The sequence below is a fragment of the Vitis vinifera genome, chromosome 17 (assembly GCF_030704535.1).
Source record: "Vitis vinifera cultivar Pinot Noir 40024 chromosome 17, ASM3070453v1".
In the NCBI taxonomy this organism is placed as follows: domain Eukaryota; kingdom Viridiplantae; phylum Streptophyta; class Magnoliopsida; order Vitales; family Vitaceae; genus Vitis; species Vitis vinifera.
The window spans coordinates 16,929,938-16,946,837 of record NC_081821.1 but is presented as its reverse complement, the minus strand read 5'-3'; the positions used below and the strand labels follow the sequence as shown (position 1 = coordinate 16,946,837).

Below are 16,900 nucleotides of genomic sequence, written 5' to 3'. Positions count from 1 at the left end.
CTTTTATTTTTCTTTCTTTTATTTATTTACCTACTTGATAGAGAATTGTTAGAATTGTTTAGACATTAAATATGCATACGACCCCTTATTGAATGATGGAATTATATAATATGGTCTCTCATTGTTCCCTTTCTCTTCTTTTAAATCATATTTTATTTTATTACCAATCTCATAATTTTCATTAGTTTTTTTTTAGTTATTTATTTATTTATTTATTTTGTTTTGCATGAGGAGGTGGAATTACATAATCTGGGATGAGTGGCTCTTGTGAAGGGAGAAATATGAAATTAGTGAGGGCTATCACGTGAGGAAGGGGCGTTTTCTTGAATTCAGCACCAATAAGAGAAGTCTAATGCTTGTTAAACATGAAGAGTATTATAAATACAATATTGGGGACAACAGGAGCCTGGGGGAATCTCTCTGATTGTCACGTTCTTAGATGCAAGCTGCATTGCAATGCCCTAGATCCTTCCAAGAAAAAGCTATTTAAACTTCATGAAATTTTTAAGAGCTTACCTACTGTAGCAATCAAGAGACCTAAAAGTAGTGGAGCTTGATGTGGACCGTTTTATTAAGGACATGGAATCAGTAATGAGGCGTCCAGTTCATGAAGATGTCACAGCTGACGTTGACTCTGAAGGAGGCTCGTCATCTGACATGGATTTTGATGAATCTGAAGGTGACAGCAATGTAGCATATCCATATGAGGATAAGAGGTGTGCGAAGGCTTGGTGCTACTGCAGTGGACATGCACCATGATGCTCTTGGGATTGTAGAAGCGTATTGGGAATAAAACCACGGGATTGACGCCGCCAAGGATGATACGCAGTCCACGCATGAGAAGAAGTGGACATGTAGTCTACCATTAGCGTACAACACGCATGATCAGTTCCGGGGAATGGAGGGCTCCACAACACGGCCTGTAGCTTCTTTCCTTTTCTTTCTTTAAAAATGAGCAGTCATCACATCGAAGAGAAGGGGGGAGCCAATAAACTAGTCATCTTTCAGCACTATAGAATTGAGAAAGTAAGAATCTTCCACCTCATATTAAATAATTTTCAAATCCGGAAAGATGCAGCGTATAAGGAAATATTATGGCTGAATAAGAGATCCTTTGGGAGGACAAAATAAGAAACCTCGTACACGGATGGTGGTGCATTCCATATCAGCAGTCATACTTTCCATACTGAAGAGGCCATCCACGCGCATTAAAAGAGGAAATAAAAATCCCCATAAGAGGAGGCTGCCATATAAATAAGAAAAGAAAGGGTCGACACGAGAGGGGATATTATTTTTCTGGGAACAAAGAGAGGTCTGAAGGAGGAGGAAGGAGGCAGCCACCACACATTCACCATTGAGCACTAGCAGTCGCACCACCATAGAGGAATTCTAGATAAGGTAAGTTAGAATTTCTAAGGATTTTAGTTTTAATTTTTTTATTGGATTGAAAGTTAGAGTTTTTATGTATTAATTTTGATTTTTTTTAATCGGATGAAAAAGTTAGAATGTAGTTAGTTTGATTTTGATTCTTTGTCTTGGTTTCAAAAGTTAGGTTTTATTTAGTTTAATTTTAATTCATTATGTTTGTCTCGAAAAATTAGAATTTTTGTTTGATTCAATTTTTTTATTCATTGAACTAGATTGAAAGGTTAAAATTTTATTTAATTTATTTTTTTATTCCTTGCGTTATTTTTGAAATGTTTGAATTTTGTTTAATCTAGTTTTGATTTTTTTTTATATTAGATTGAAAAGTAAATTTTTGTTTGCTTAGTTTTGATTCATTACTTTGGTTTAAAAGGTGAGAATTTTTTGTTTTATTTTAATTTTGATTCATTATATTACATTGAAAAATTAGAATCTTTGTGTAGTTTGGATTTGATTCCTTGCTTAGTTCGAAAAGTTAGAATTTTGCTTAGATCGGTTTTAATAGATTTAATTTTAAAAGTCAGTTTCTTTTATGAGTCAGCTTTTTATTTAGTTCAAGTGTTTTATAATTTTTAGTCTATTATTATAATTGATCCTATGTAATAAAGTTTATGCTTTTTAAGTTTATTTTGATCATGTTTTGGTTCATCTTATTTAGTTTAGGTATTTTAGAATTTTAGCTCATTAGTCTATTTGATCCCATCTAATTAAATTTATGTTTTTTAAAAAAAATTGTAAATCATTTTTCTGATTCATCCTTTTTAGGATTTAAGTTGATTAGTTTAAGAAATATTTGGTTAATTCTAGGTTGATCCACTTTTAGTTTGTATGTTTTCCAAAGTTTTAGACAACTAATTTAATTAACCCTAAGTCGTATTATTCATGTTTTGAGTATACTAATCTTCATTCTTGGTTTATCAATATTTAGTTCATGCTTTTTTTTTTTCTAATAGGTTAATTAGTTTAACTAATCTTATGTTATTTTGCTCACGTTTTAAAATTGATGATTCTAGTTTTTGATTAGTTAATATGTTTTAGAATTCTATGTGCTTGTGTTACTATATTCACATTATTAAATTACATGTTTAGGTGTTTGGTTGATTTTAAATTAGTTCTTGATTGTTTATCTCAATTTATGTGTTTGATTGATCCTTATAAATTCCCGATTAATATTTCGTTAGTTTTATTTGATCTAAAGTCGTTTGGTTTGTTGCTTTGGTGAATATTTATTAAATTTGACTTTTAGAGGCCATTGGAAAATCATGAAGATTGGCCTCTACCATCACCATTATCATTTTTGTTAATTACTAAAAAAATTTACTTTGAGGTTTCATTTTTGTTTTGTTTGGTATTTTATTTCTTATATTTTATTTTTTCCAAATTAATTCCTTTTATTTTAAAATAAAATACTTTTCTCAAAAAATCATTTTAAAAATCTATTTCAAAAACTCATTTAGAGTCCTCAGGATTAAAATCTTTTTTTTTTATTTTAAAAAATAATATGCAACCATATTTTGTTCGGTTTGCATCCTTCTCGGTTTCTAACAAAAAGTTTGGTTTTGAACAAAAACACGAATCAAAGCTTGTGGTCCCAAATAATGGGATAATTTTGGGCTAAATTTGTGTATATTAATTTGGGGAATTGGTGAAACCCCTACATAAGAAAATCTTTTCAAAAATTATTTTTGTTGCCATTTTTGTCACTTTTTGAAATTATATCTATCTTTTTTTTAGAAATTGTATACAAGATGAGTGTGATAATTATTGTTTTCATATATTTTGACAATTTCTGCTATGATAATTAGATAACGAGCATGCTAGGACTTCTTATTTTATTGTTTGTTATCTAACCTCTCATGTTTTGTGGAAGCGCATTAGGAGTTAAATATGCTATCCAGGTACGTTCCCTAATACCCACTTTCTAAACCCTATGAATATGTATGCCCATGCTTGCTATCCTCTTTAATTGCCTTGATATACATTTGATGATTGTTTGATTATCTTTGATAAAACAAATGTTGTGTGATGTATCTCCAAACTAATCTCTTATGTTTTATGATAGCGCTTGGAAAGCCGTCCAGGTACGCATTTTTAACTCTCCTTAATTGTGATTTGATCTTGTTTGATATGTTATGTTTTTGGAATCACCTAGCCTACTTAGGTATCCATGATCAACCATTTAATTGCCACGCTTCCCTTAACTTAGTCAGTAGAGACCTCTTTAGGGCTTACAGGGGTGCTACCTCTTAGAGGTACCTTCCCAATAAGTAACCTGATCCCCGGACTTAAACTCGGGTTTTTCAAAGACACGCTTTTCCAAAAATTATGGAGTCATTTTTTAGGGTTTTATTTCTTGTTTTATTTTCCCTTTAAAAATAAAAATAAAATAAGTGGCGACTCCAACTTTTTTTAAAAAAAATCAATTTTTCACAAATAAAAAGCGAGTCTCGCCTATCGAGTGGGGACGCACGTGAAAAATGCGGGTCCACAAGGGGCACATCGTCCGATCTGGACGAACATCCCCGGATACTCGCATAACAATACATATGTCAAAACGAGTTTTCCTCCTATTTCCTTCTATCCAACACACTAGAAGTTGCACCTCAATCATACCACATAAGGGGACTCGGTGCAATAACATAGCGGGTACGATCATACCAGCACTAATGCACTGCATCCCATCGGAACTCCGCAGTTATGCGTGCTTGGGCGAGAGTAGTACTAGGATGGGTGACCTCCTGGGAAGTCCTCGTGTGGCACCCCTTTTCCCCTTTTGCGACGGGATTTCTATGATTTATGTCCGCACTTGTCGTGCGAATAGGTTCCGCCCTTCCCATTTCCATCCGGACCAGCCGATCGTCGATCGGATCCCTCGGTCGTGAGCTATCAGCCGTCGAAATCGACTGTCGCCGATTTTTCCCGTTTTCTCCCACGTGAAAGTTTCCCCTATTTTAAGACGATCCACGCAGACGCTAACCTTTTCCGAGCTCCGAGGCCCAAGTTATAGCGAAAAACGTCTTTCCTCCCTAGTCTCCCCATCCGTCAGTCGAAAGGATGATTCGAGCCCACCATTGCGATCCTCGCGTTGAGACTCGCGGTTTGAAAAAAAAAAAGGGTCCCCAAACTCTACCCGAAGGGCCCAAAAACCACCTGGCAAACTCTCGTTTCCAAACTTCCCCTATCCACCCTTTAAAGTGGCGATCAAACCCCAATTCGTGCACCAAAACGCGAATCCAACCGTACGGATCGAAAGAATGTGCAAATTTTAAGAGGGGCACACCGTCCGATCTGGACGAACATCCCCGGATACTCGCATAACAATACATCTGTCAAAAAGAGTTTTCCCCCTATTTCGTTCTATCCAACACACTAGAAGTTGCACCTCAATCATACCACATAAGGGGACTCGGTGCAATAGCATAGCGGGTGCGATCATACCAGCACTAATGCACCGGATCCCATCAGAACTCGCAATTAAGCGTGCTTGGGCGAGAATAGTACTAGGTTGGGTGACCTCCTCGGAAGTCCTAGTTTTGCACCCCTTTTCCCTTTTTACGACGGGATTTCTATGATTTATGTCCGGCACTTGTCGTGCCAATAGGTTCCGCCCTTCCCATTTCAATCTGGACCGGTCGATCGTCGATCGGATTCCCTGATCGTGAGCTATCAGCCATCGAAATCGATCGTCTCCGATTTTTCCCGTTTTCTCACACGTGAAAGTTTCCCCCATTTTAAGACGATCAGCGCAGACGCTAACTTTTTCCGAGCTCCGAGGCCCACGTTATAGCGAAAAACGCCTTTCCTCCCTAGTCTCCCCATCCGTCCGTCAAAAGGATGATCCGAGCCCACCATTGCGATCCTCGCGTTGAGACTCGCGGTTTCAAAAAAAAAAAAGGTCCCCAAACTCTACCCGAAGGGCCCAAAAAACACCTCGCAAACTCTCGTTTCCACACTTCCCCCATCCACCCTTTAAAGTGGCGATCAAACCTCGATTCGTGCACCACAACGGGAATCCAACCATACGGATCGAAAGAATGTGCAAATTTTAAGAGGGGCACACCGTCCGATCTGGACGAACATCCCCGGATACTCGCATAACAATACATCTGTCAAAACGAGTTTTCCCCCTATTTCCTTCTATCAGACACACTAGAAGTTGCACCTCAATCATACCATATAAGGAGACTTGGTGGCAATAACATAGCGGGTGCGATCATACCAGCTCTAATGCATCGGATCCCATCAGCACTCCCCAGCTAAGCGTGCTTGGGCGAGAGTAGTACTAGGATGGGTGACCTCCTGGGAAGTCCTCGTGTTGCACCCCTTTTTCCCTTTTTACAACGGGATTTCTATGATTTATGTCCGCACTTGTCGTGCCAATAGGTTGCGCCCCTCCCATTTCCATCCGGATCGGCCGATCGTCGATCGGATCCCTCGATCATGAGCTATCAGCCGTCGAAATTGATTGTCGCCGATATTTCTTGTTTTCTCACACGTGAAAGTTTCCCTCATTTTAAGACGATCGGCGTAGGTTAGCCTTTTCCCAACTCTGAGGCCCAAGTTATAGCCAAAAAAGCCTTTCCTCCCTAGTCTCCCCATTCGTCCGTCGAAAGGATGATCTGAGCCCACCATTGCGATCCTCGCGTCGAGACTCGCGGTTTGAAAAAAAAAAGGGCCCCCAAACTCTACCTGAAGGGCCAAAAAACCACCTGGCAAACTCTCGTTTCCACACTTCCCCCATCCACCCTTTAAAGTGGCGATCAAACCCCGATTCGTGCACCACAACGGGAATCCAACCATACGGATTGGAAGAATGTGCAAATTTTAAGAGGGGCACACCGTCCGATCTGGACGAACATCCCCGGATACTCGCATAACAATACATCTGTCAAAATGAGTTTTCCCCCTATTTCCTTTTATCCAACACACTAGAAGTTGCACGTCAATCATACCACATAAGGGGACTTGGTGGCAATAACATAGCGGGTGCGATCATACCAACACTAATGCACCGGATCCCATCAGAACTCCGCAGTAAAGCGTGGTTGGGCGAGAGTAGTACTAGGATGGGTGACCTCCTGGGAAGTCCTCGTGTTGCACCCCTTTTCCCTATTTACGACGGGCTTTCTATGATTTATGTCCGCACTTGTCGTGCCAATTGGTTCCGCCCTTCCCATTTCCATCCGGATTGGCCGATTGTTGATCGGATCCGCCGATCATGAGCTATCAGCCGTCGAAATCTATCGTTGCCGATTTTCCCCGTTTTGTAACACGTGAAAGTTTCCCCCATTTTAAGACGATCGGCGCAGACACTAACCTTTTCCGAGCTCCGAGGCCCAAGTTATAGCCAAAAACGCCTTTCCTCCCTAGTTTCGAGTCCGTCGAAAGGATTATCTGAGCCCACCATTGCGATCCTCGCGTCGAGACTCACGGTTTGAAGAAAAAAAGGGTCCCCAAACTCTACCCGAAGGGCCCAAAAACCACCTGGCAAACTCTCGTTTCCACACTTTCCCCATCTACCCTTTATAGTGGCGATGAAACCCCAATCCGTGCACCAAAACACGAATCCAACCGTACGGATCGAAAGAATGTGCAAATTTTAAGAGGGGCACACCGTCCGATCTGGACGAACATCCCCGGATACTCGCATAACAATACATCTGTCAAAACGAGTTTTCCCCCTATTTCCTTCTATCCAACACACTAGAAGTTGCACCTCAATCATACCACATAAGGGGACTCGGTGCCAATAACATAGTGGGTGCGATTATACCAGCACTAATGCACCGGATCCGATCAGAACTCCATAGTTAAGCGTGCCTGGGCGAGAGTTGTACTAGGATGGGTGACCTCTTGGGAAGTCCTTGTGTTGCACCCTTTTTCCCTTTTTACGACGGGATTTCTATGATTTATGTCCGCACTTGTCGTACAGATAGGTTCCGCCCTTCCCATTTCCATCCGGATCGGCCGATCGTCGATCGGATCCCCCGATCGTGAGCTATCAGCCGTCAAAATCGATCGTCGCCGATTTTTCCCGTTTTCTCACACGTGAAAGTTTCCCCCATTTTAAGACGATCGGCGCAGACGCTAACCTTTTCTGAGCTTCGAGGCCCAAGTTATAGCCAAAAACGCCTTTCCTCCCTAGTCTCCCCATTCGTCCGTCGAAAGGATGATCCGAGCCCACCATTGTGCTGCTCGCGTCGAGACTCGCGGTTTGAAAAAAGAAAGCGTCCCCAAACTCTACCCGAAGGGCCCAAAAACCACCTAGCAAACTCTCGTTTCCACACTTCCCCCATCCACCCTTTAAAGTGGCGATCAAATCCCAATCCGTGCACCAAAACGCGAATCCAACCGTACGGATCGAAAGAATGTGCAAATTTTAAGAGGGGCACACTGTCCAATCTGGACGAACATCCCCGGACACTCGCATAACAATACATCTATCAAAACGAGTTTTCCCCCTATTTCCTTCTATCCAACACACTAGAAGTTGCACCTCAATCATACCACGTAAGGGGACTCGGTGGCAATAACATAGCGGGTGCGATCATACCAGCACTAATGCACCGGATCCCATCAGAACTCCGCAGTAAAGCGTGGTTGGGCGAGAGTAGTACTAGGATGGGTGACCTCCTGGGAAGTCCTCGTGTTGCACCCCTTTTCCCTTTTTACGACGGGATTTCTAACATTTATGTCCGGTACTTGTCGTGCCAATAGGTTCCGCCCTTCCCATTTCCATCCGGACGGGCCGATCGTCGATCGGATCCCCCCGATCGTGAGCTATCAGCCGTCGAAATCGATCGTTGTCGATTTTTCCCGTTTTCTCACACGTGAAAGTTTCCCCCATTTTAAGACGATCGGCGCAGAAGCTAACCTTTTCTGAGCTTCGAGGCCCAAGTTATAGCCAAAAACGCCTTTCCTCCCTAGTCTCCCCATTCGTCCGTCGAAAGGATGATCCGAGCCCACCATTGCGATGCTCGCGTCGAGACTTGCGGTTTGAAAAAAGAAAGCGTCCCTAAACTCTACCCGAAGGGCCCAAAAACCACCTAGAAAACTCTCGTTTCCACACTTCCCCCATCCACCCTTTAAAGTGGCGATCAAATCCCAATCCGTGCACCAAACGCGAATCCAACCGTACGGATCGAAAGAATTTGCAAATTTTAAGAGGGGCACACCGTCCGATCTGGACGAACATCCCCGGATACTCGCATTACAATACATATGTCAAAACGAGTTTTCCCCTGATTTCCTTCTATCCAACACACTAGAAGTTGCACCTCAATCATACCACGTAAGGGGACTCGGTGGCAATAACATAGCGGGTGCGATCATACCAGCACTAATACACCGGATCCCATCTGAACTCTGCAGTTAAGCGTGCTTTACTTGTCGTGCCAATAGGTTCCGCCCTTCCCATTTCCATCCGGACCGGCCGATCGTCGATCGGATCCCCCCGATCGTGAGCTATCAGCCGTCGAAATCGATCGTCGTCGATTTTTCCCGTTTTCTCACACGTGAAAGTTTCCCCCATTTTAAGACGATCGGCGCAGACGCTAACCCTTTCTGAGCTTCGAGGCCCAAGTTATAGCCAAAAACGCCTTTCCTCCCTAGTCTCCCCATTCGTCCGTCGAAAGGATGATCCGAGCCCACCATTGCGATGCTCGCGTCGAGACTTGCGGTTTGAAAAAAGAAAGCGTCCCCAAACTCTACCCGAAGGGCCCAAAAACCACCTAGCAAACTCTCGTTTCCACACTTCCCCCATCCACCCTTTAAAGTGGCGATCAAATCCCAATCCGTGCACCAAAATGCGAATCCAACCGTACGGATCGAAAGAATGTGCAAATTTTAAGAGGGGCACACCGTCCGATCTGGACGAACATCCCTGGATACTCACATTACAATACATATGTCAAAACGAGTTTTCCCTTGATTTCCTTCTATCCAACACACTAGAAGATGCTCCTCAATCATACCACATAAGGGGACTAGATGCCAAAAACATAGCGGGTGCGATCATACCAGCACTAATGTTCGGATCCCATCAGAACTCTGTAGTTAAGTGTGCTTGGGCGAGAGTATTACTAGGACGGGTGACTTCCTGGGAAGTCCTCGTGTCCCACCTCTTTTTCCTTTTTACGACGGGATATCTATGATTTATGTCCGCTACTTGTCGTGCCAATAGGTTCCGCCCTTCCCATTTCCATCTGGACCGGCCGATCGTCGATCGGATCCCTCGATCGTGAGCTATCAGCCATCGAAATCGATCGTCGCCGATTTTTCCTGTTTTCTCACACGTGAGAGTTTCCCCTATTTTAAGACGATTGGCGCAGACGCTAACCTTTTCTGAGCTTCGAGGCCCAAGTTATAGCCAAAAACACCTTTCCTCCCTAGTCTCCCCATCCGTCCGTCGAAAGGATGATCCGAGCCCACCATTGCGATCCTCGCGTCGAGACTCGCAGTTTGAAAAAAAAAAGGGTCCCCAAACTCTACCCGAAGGGCCCAAAAACCACCTGGCAAACTCTCGTTTCCACACTTCCCCCATCCACCCTTTAAAGTGGCGATCAAACCCCAATCCATGCACCAAAACGTGAATCCAACCGTATGGATCGAAAGAATGTGCAAATTTTAAGAGGGGCACACTGTCCAATCTGGACGAACATCCCCGGACACTCGCATAACAATACATCTATCAAAACGAGTTTTCCCCCTATTTCCTTCTATCCAACACACTAGAAGTTGCACCTCAATCATACCACGTAAGGGGACTCGATGGCAATAACATAGCGGGTGCGATCATACCAGCACTAATGCACTGGATCCCATCAGAACTCCGCAGTTAAGCGTGCATGGGCGCAAGTAGTACTAGGATGGGTGACCTCCTAGGAAGTCCTCCTGTTGCACACCTTTTCCCTTTTTACGACGTGATTTCTAGCATTTATCTCCGCACTTGTCGTGCCAACAGGTTGCGCGCTTCCCATTTCCATCCGGACCGGCCGATCGTCGATCAGATCCCCCGATCGTGACCTATAAGCCGTCTAAATTGATCATCGCCGATTTTTCCCGTTTTCTCACACGTGAAAGTTTCCCCCATTTTAAGACGATCGGCGCAGACGCTAACCTTTTCCGAGCTCCGAGGCCCAAGTTATAGCCAAAAACGCCTTTCCTCCCTAGTCTCCCCATCCGTCCGTCGAAAGGATGATCCGAGCCCACCATTGCGATCCTCGCGTCGAGACTCACGGTTTGAAAAAAAAAAGGGTCCCCAAACTCTACTCGAAGGGCCTAAAAACCACCTGGCAAACTCTCGTTTCCACACTTTCCCCATCCACCCTTTAAAGTGGCGATCAAACCCCAATCCATGCACCAAAACGCGAATCCAACCGTACGGATCGTAAGATTGTGCAAATTTTAAGAGGGGCACACCGTCCGATCTAGACGAACATCCCCGGATACTCGCATAACAATACATCTGTCAGAACGAGTTTTCCCCCTATTTCCTTCTATCCAACACACTAGAAGCTGCACCTCAATCATACCACATAAGGGGACTCGGTGGCAATAACATAGCGGGTGCGATCATACCAGCACTAATGCATCGGATCCCATCAGAACTCCGCAGTTAAGCGCGCTTGGGCGATAATAGTATTAGGATTTTTCCCGTTTTCTCACATGTGAAACTTTCCCCCATTTTTGGATGATCGGTGCAGATGCTAACCTTTTCCGAGCTCCGAGGCCCAAGTTATGGCCTAAAACACCTTTCCTCCCTAGTCTTCTCATTCGTCCATCGAAAGGATGATCCGAGCCCACCATTGTGATCCTCGCGTTGAGACTTGCGATTGGAGAAAAAAAAAGGGTCCTTAGACTCTATCTGAAGGGCCTAAAAACCACCTGGCAAACTCTCGCTTCCACATTTCCCCATCCACCCTTTAAAGTGACGATCAAACCCCAATCCATGCACCAAAACGCGAATCCAACTTTGTGGATCGAAAGAATGTGCAAATTTTAAGAGGGGCACACCGTCCGATCTGGACGAACATCCCTAGATACTCGCATAATAATACATCTATCAAAACAAACTTTTCCCCCTATTTCCTTCTATCGAACACACTAGAAGTTTCACCTCAATCATACCACATAAGGGCATTCGGTGGCAATAACATAGCGGTTGCGATCATACCAGCACTAATGCACTTGATCTCATTAGAACTCTGCAGTGAAGCGTGCTTAGGCGAGAGTAGTACTAGGAAGGGTGACCTCCTGGGAAGTCCTCGTGTTGCGCCCCTTCTCCCTTTTTACGACGAAATTTCTATGATTTATGTCCGCACTTGTCGTGCCAATAGGTTCTGCCCTTCCCATTTCCATCCGGACTGGCCGATCGTCAATCGGATCCCCTGATCGTCAGCTATTAACCGTTGAAATCGATTGTCGACGATTTTCCCCGTTTTCTCACATGTGAAAGTTCCCCCAATTTTAGGACGATCAACGCAGACGCTAACCTTTTTCGAGCTCCAAGGCCCAAGTTATGGCCGAAAAAGCCTTTCCTCCTTAGTCTCTCCATCCGTTCGTCAAAAAGATGATCCGAGCCCATCATTGCGATCCTCGTGTCAATACTCGCGGTTTGAAAAAAAAAAAAAGTGTCCCCAAACTCTACCTAAAGGGCCCAAACACCACATGGCAAACTCTCGCTTCCACATTTCCCCCATCCACCCTTTAAAGTGATGATCAAACCCCAATCCATGCACCAAAACGTGAAACCCTTTAAAGAATGTGCAAATTTTAAGAGGTGCACACCGTCCGATCTGGACGAACATCCCCAGATACTCGCATAATAATATATCTGTCAAAATAAACTTTTCCCCCTATTTCTTTATATCCAACACACTAGAAGTTGCACCTCCATCATACCACATAAGGGGATGCGGTGGCCATAACATAGCGGGTGCGATCATACGAGCACTAATGCACCGGATCCCATCAGAACTCCACAATTAAGCGTGGTTGAGTGAGAGTAGTACTAGGATGGGTCACCTCTTGGGATGTCCTCGTGTTGCACCCCTCTCCCTTTTTATGACTAAATTTCTATGATTTATGTCTGCACTTGTCCTGCCAATAGGTTTCGCCCTGCCCATTTCCATCCGGACCGACCAATCGTCGATCAAATGTTTCGAAAAGTCTGGATTTATTTTTTTTAGTGTCAATTTCCAAAAATTTCCAAAAGTTTTAAAAATTCTGGATTTATTTTTTAGTGTCAATTTCCAATAATTTATAAAAGTTTCAAAAATTCTGGGTTTAGTTTTTTAGCATCAATTTCCAAATGTTTCGAAAATTCTGGATTTAGTTTTAGCGTCAATTTCCAAAAATTTCCAAAAGTTTCAAAAAGTTCGAGTTTATTTTTTTAGTGTCAATTTCCAATAATTCCCAAAAGTTTCAAAAAGTCTGGATTTATTTTTTTAGTGTCAATTTTAAAAAATTTCCAAAAGTTTCAAAAATTCCGGATTTATTGTTTTAGTGTCAATTTCCAAAAATTTCCAAAACTTTCGAAAATTCTGGATTTTTTTTAGTGCCAGTATGGACCCCGTATTTCGGCTCATGTGCTTCCGCTCGATGGCGAGCTCAATTTTTTTATTTGAAAATGATTTTATTTATTAAAAGAATGACTTGGAGTCGCCACTTATTTTTGTTTTATTTTTAAAGGGTAAAAAAAATAAGAAAGAAAACCCTAAGTGTGACTCCTTATTTTGGAAAAGGTGGTCTGCGAAAAACCGGATCGGGTTCGGGGGTCAGGTTACTTATCAGGAAGGTACGGTAAAAATCATAGCACCCTTCTAAGTCCCTAAAAACGGGTCTCTACTAACAAAATGGAGCAATCATGGCAATTAATTAATCGAGCATGGATACTGAATGAATATCACTCAAAACAAAATAATTGAATGAATAGGAGAGACAAATAATGTACCTGAGTGATGAACTGGTTTAGTTCAATGAAAACAAATGTTAGCAATTAAATACAAAATAATCGTGTGTGTATCATAGAATAGTGTAAATCAATCACATATCGCAATCAAATCAATCAATCCACCAATCGATCATAAAATCACGCGTGTGGGGCCCCCACCAAAGCCCAATCTATCTTGCACGAATTAATCCCACAAATTCCATTAATCTAGAATTATGAAAATTACATTCATGCTTATCTAAAATCAAGAGAAATAGAAGATTATTTGAAACCCAAAGGGAATTAAAACTGTTGGAAAGAAAACTAGATTTTCTTGAAATTTATTTGAAAATTGGAGTCTTGGGAATTGAATTTAAGAATTGGAATTTTGGAAATTAAATTTGAAAGAAATTAGTAAATTGTTTGAGAATTGGAGTTTTGAAAATTAAATTTAGGAATTGGAATTTTGGGAATTAAATTTGAAAGCAATTAGTAAATTATTTAAGGATTGGAGTTTTGAAAATTTAAATTTAAGAATTGAGATTTTAGGGATTAGATTCAAAAGAGAGCATAATTTTGAAAATTATTTAGGAAGTAGAAACTATGAAAGTTAAATTATAAAAAAATTGAAATATTGGAAATTATTTGAATGTGGAATGTTTAAAAATAAATAGATAAAATGATAATAATAATAATAAATAAATAAATAAATAAATAAGTGGAATAATAATAATAATAATAATAATAATAATAATAATAATAATAATAATAATAATGAAAACAATAATTAAATAGATGAATGTAAATAGTGGAATTTTTGAAATTGGAAATTAAATTTGGAAATCGGAATTTTTAAAGGATTATTTAAAGATGAAAATTTGTAAGATTGAATTATTTGGGTGTTAGATTTCCATAAATCAACTTTTAAAATTTGAGGGCTTTGGAAATGGGCCAAGGGTGATGGCCATGCAAATTGGAGCATTTAGGAATGGGCCAAGGTGGAAAGAAATTTTGAAAGGATGCTCATGGGCCAAGGGTTTTGGATTTTCATAAATCAATTTTTAAAGTTTGTGGGCTTTGGAAATGGACCAAGGGTGACGACCATGCAAATGGGAGCATTTAGGAATGGGCCAAGGTGGAGAGAAAATTTAAAATCATGCTCATGGGCCTGGGCTTCAAAATGCACTTTGAGATGACCCTAAAATGGAGAAAGGCCTTCAAAATGCACTCACGGGCCTTGGGCTTCTCCAATCCATTGTGCAAGAAAATAAGTTTAGTGGGCTTCGGAAATGGGCTAAGAAATGTGGCCATGCAAAGGTGGAGGAAATAGGGTTGATGGGTATTTGGAAAATGGGTATATGGTGGGCTTTGGAAGTGGACCAAGAAAGGTGGCCATGCAAAGGTGGGTTGATGGGTATTTGGAAAATGGGTATGTGGTGTAGAGAGATAACCGGGTAGGGAGTAGAAAGTGAGTGAGTTAGTGAGAAAATGAGGGTTTGGTGGTAGTGGTGGTGTAGAGAGAGAAAATAGTGCATGAAGGGTATGTGGTGTAGAGAGAGAAAGGTGGTAAGAAGAAGAAAAATGGGTAAGTGGAGGATAGTTATGCATGAAAGGGTGGTGATATACATGAGGGCATGGAGGATACGGGTATGGAGGTTAGCATAGGGAGAAATAGGCATAACGTGGCCATGCGTGGCCATGCAAGAGTGGGAAAAAAATGGGTTTGGCGGGAATGAATAATGGGAATGCATGAGGGGGGTATGGAGAGTGGAATGGGTACGTGATGGGTGTGAGGAAATGGGCAGTGGGCATTGAGGATGTAGAGAGAGAAAACGGGCATGAAAGGTGATCATGCATGCGTGAGGATAGATGGGTATAAAAGATGAGTATGCGGGGCTTGAAAATGACATGAGGTGAAGGTGGCCATGCACATAGGGTTCCATGTATGTGGATAGGAAGAGATAAACAGGTTTGATGGATATTTGAGGAGTGTTGTAAAGGGGATGTGGTGTGGTGTGGTGTAGAGGGAGAAAAGGTGGTGATGGGTATGTGAAGGTTTAGAGAGAGAAACGGGTTTGGTATTATGGTTAAATGGGTGTACACATGGGTATGGTAGAACATGGTTATGAGTAGCATGAAGGATGGATATGGGTTGCACGGATATGGAGGCTTGGGTGAGTGGTTTTAATGGGTATGTGAAGGAGTGAAGGATAGCATGCACCCGTGAGACTCCATGTAAGTGAGGGAGTGGGATGGAGAATGAATGAGAGGAAAATAGGTGTGGTGGAGGATGCTTGATTCCTGCAAGCTTAAGTGAGGAAATGGGTATGGCTGACGCGAACAGTGAAGAAGGCGTAGGCATGTGGTAACCGTGTTATTCATCATGAGAACATGAAGCCTTTGCTTGGACAAGTTAAACTTTTCTCCATGCATAGGGGCCATTCACAAGGGAAAAAAAACGAGAGCATCAAAGAGGACCAAAACAGAGCATATATGGGCAGATAATCACATTCCACCAAAACCATCTTGTGGCCCTTGATGTCCACAACAAACCAACAAATAAAACCCAAAAACTATTAAGAAATAGGATAGAACTCTTGAGAATGTACAAGATAGTGCGGAAATCATACCTGGATTGAACTAACAAGCTCTTTCCCTGCTCTCCGCGACTCCGCTTGGGCCTCCTCTCTACTAGTCTAGCTTCCTCCCTTTTCGATCAAAACCACCCCCGCAAGTCATGGACCTACTCCTTTCCTCCTTACTCAGCTGGTCGCCATCTCAACTAACACCATGGCTACAATCAGCTGCTCTGCCTCGTGTTTCATGTAGCTCGCTTGAAGAAGTCGGCCCCCCTCTCCTCCTCTACAAGAAGCTGTCATCTATCCCGGGTGCAGCATGAGGGGTCTACAGCCAGTTTCCAAAAATTTCCAGAATTTTAGAAAATTCCGGATTTATTTTTTTTAACATCAACTTCCAAAAATTTCCAAAAGTTTCAAAAAGTCCGGATTTATATTTTTTAGTGTCAATTTCTAATAATTTCCAAAAGTTTCGAAAATTCTAGATTTAGTTTTAGCATCAATTTCCAAAAATTTCCAAAAGTTTCAAAGATTTCAGATCTAAATTTTTTTTTAGTGTCAATTTCCAAAAAGTTCCAAAAGTTTCGAAAATTCCAGATTTATTTTTTTAGCGTCAATTTCCAATAATTTCCAATAGTTTCAAAAGGTTTGGATTTTTTTTTTAGTGTCATTTTCAAAAATTTCCAAAGTTTTAAAAAATCCGATTATTAGGGGATGAAGTTCAAACGGGAAAGATGTTAGTCCTCAACTGAAAATTAGTGGAATGGGAGTAACTAAATTTTAGCCATGTAGTGTAGAGTCACGGCTACGCTGGGCGGCTATTGGGTAGAGCCTAGAGATTACATATATATGGTTTGGTCAAGGTTGGAACTTTTAGTCAATTTGGAATTTGCATATATTGTGTGCTTGTTCTTATTGACTAACCCTTTCTCGTAGCGCACGACTAGGGACCTCAGGTACGCAACTT

The 16,900-nt window shown here is 41.8% G+C and overlaps 8 non-coding genes and 2 pseudogenes across 8 annotated transcripts; all 10 read left to right on the top strand.

The window, feature by feature from the left end:
* The first annotated feature begins 4,069 nt into the window (after window positions 1-4,069).
* Window positions 4,070-4,188, top strand: LOC132252986 (5S ribosomal RNA). The gene has a single exon (XR_009464797.1). It is a non-coding gene; the product is annotated as a 5S ribosomal RNA (ribosomal RNA).
* A 661-nt stretch (window positions 4,189-4,849) lies between these two features.
* LOC132252988 (5S ribosomal RNA) lies at window positions 4,850-4,967 on the top strand. Its single transcript, XR_009464799.1, has one exon. It is a non-coding gene; the product is annotated as a 5S ribosomal RNA (ribosomal RNA).
* Window positions 4,968-5,630: 663 nt separating this feature from the next.
* LOC132252973 (5S ribosomal RNA) lies at window positions 5,631-5,749 on the top strand. Its single transcript, XR_009464783.1, has one exon. It is a non-coding gene; the product is annotated as a 5S ribosomal RNA (ribosomal RNA).
* A 660-nt stretch (window positions 5,750-6,409) lies between these two features.
* Window positions 6,410-6,528, top strand: LOC132252947 (5S ribosomal RNA). Its single transcript, XR_009464757.1, has one exon. It is a non-coding gene; the product is annotated as a 5S ribosomal RNA (ribosomal RNA).
* A 656-nt stretch (window positions 6,529-7,184) lies between these two features.
* Window positions 7,185-7,303, top strand: LOC132252971 (5S ribosomal RNA). Its single transcript, XR_009464781.1, has one exon. It is a non-coding gene; the product is annotated as a 5S ribosomal RNA (ribosomal RNA).
* Window positions 7,304-7,964: 661 nt separating this feature from the next.
* Window positions 7,965-8,083, top strand: LOC132252954 (5S ribosomal RNA). Its single transcript, XR_009464764.1, has one exon. It is a non-coding gene; the product is annotated as a 5S ribosomal RNA (ribosomal RNA).
* A 1,347-nt stretch (window positions 8,084-9,430) lies between these two features.
* Window positions 9,431-9,548, top strand: LOC132252995 (5S ribosomal RNA; annotated as a pseudogene).
* A 662-nt stretch (window positions 9,549-10,210) lies between these two features.
* On the top strand, window positions 10,211-10,329 carry LOC132252979 (5S ribosomal RNA). Its single transcript, XR_009464789.1, has one exon. It is a non-coding gene; the product is annotated as a 5S ribosomal RNA (ribosomal RNA).
* Window positions 10,330-11,585: 1,256 nt separating this feature from the next.
* Window positions 11,586-11,704, top strand: LOC132252982 (5S ribosomal RNA). Its single transcript, XR_009464792.1, has one exon. It is a non-coding gene; the product is annotated as a 5S ribosomal RNA (ribosomal RNA).
* A 655-nt stretch (window positions 11,705-12,359) lies between these two features.
* On the top strand, window positions 12,360-12,478 carry LOC132253000 (5S ribosomal RNA; annotated as a pseudogene).
* The last annotated feature ends 4,422 nt before the right edge of the window (window positions 12,479-16,900 follow it).